We start from the raw sequence: 1,525 nt of genomic DNA, 5'->3' as shown, positions 1-1,525 counted from the left end.
TTCTCTGTTGTATTTCTTCACACTGGCATTGACGTCTTAACAATATTTGTAAAACTCTTATTGAAATACTGTATGGTATACAATTTTACTTTGATTTTCATCAGAAAGTATCAGAATGTAACTACATTTTAGCATATATATGTTGTTCCCAGCACTGTTTAACCTCTTTACCAAGAGAAAGTGTGGATTCATAAAGGTTAGAACATATGTTGTTTGCCATCTGCAAGCGGTTTAAAAAGTGAGGCTAAAAGGATTATTAATTACTATCTGGTATAAGTGTATAGTAAATGTAAACTTATGCATTATCAAAAGCTCATCTCATCAGCACACTGCAATAGAAAGTGTTGTTGGGCAGAACTGCTTTTCTTTCCTTAGTCACCCAAGACTCAGTTATTCACAGGGCAAAGTTCAGTCTATTATTAATTCTTCCACAATCCATGCCAGCTGCCACCCCTTCTAGCTATGACTGGAATTAATAGTTGCCAGTAAAACTGACCTTTGTGTTAGCTCTTGCTGCCGCTTTACGTCAAATCTGCTGTTGCTGCTTCTCCCTTGGCAGGTGCTCTTACTTTCTATACTTATCTGTTAAAAAGACCTTGGCTTGCAGACACTCAGTTTGTTACATCATTGACATAATTTATACGCCTATATGATGTATTTCTTACAGCAATAGATTACATGTCTGTTTATTTCATAATGAAAACAACAAGCAAATATTTCAACATTTACAAATATAAAATTGTAACAAGATATATTTTAACTTGCTTCATAACCAGTTAGGCTAAGTAAAATCATATTAAATTTAAATCAAATGTTATTTACTAATTATAAAAACTAATAATCAGGTGACTATAAACATATTTCAAGTTGCTGTATTTATCAAAAATGCTAAATTTAAGTGAATTTAAATTAATAATAACAAAGGTATAGCTATTCCAAAAACATCACATTCATTGGGCTCAGTGATTTATACTAGACAAGTTACAAATTGTATAAATACAAGTTTATTGGTGGAAACTGTACAGCACTATGGTCAATGTCTGTTGTTTAAATAAAATTTGCTTGACAAATATTTCAACATTACGTACTGTGTATCAGACTGGTATGGTGGTGTAAGAGTTCCATTCCTAGCCCAGTCACTGTCGGCGTGGACTTTCCAGTTTTCTGTTGTTATTGGGATTTGCTCTCCCCCACTCGTGTCCTCAATACAGATGTGCATGTTTCGTTGACCACATCTTTCTCTGTCATCACCTCAGCCTCTACCTCAGAGTCCAACTGACTGTACTGGAGTTTTTTTCTCGGGTTTTTCCACGTGGTTCAAGAATTGGAAGTACAACTGAACATCGGGTAAGCTTCTCTTGTGTTTTCTGATTACTAAACTGGAATTTACCAAGGAGAGTGGTGATGTGTTGAACGTTATAAGAGTTTCACTACTGTATACTAGGGATGCACCACATTTTTGGCTACTGAAAATATTAATTTGAAAATAGCAAAAAATAAAATGGTACATTCAGTTTTCAGTTGA

The sequence above is a fragment of the Polypterus senegalus genome, chromosome 11 (assembly GCF_016835505.1).
Source record: "Polypterus senegalus isolate Bchr_013 chromosome 11, ASM1683550v1, whole genome shotgun sequence".
Lineage (NCBI taxonomy): Eukaryota > Metazoa > Chordata > Cladistia > Polypteriformes > Polypteridae > Polypterus > Polypterus senegalus.
Note: the sequence above shows the minus strand (reverse complement) of the source record.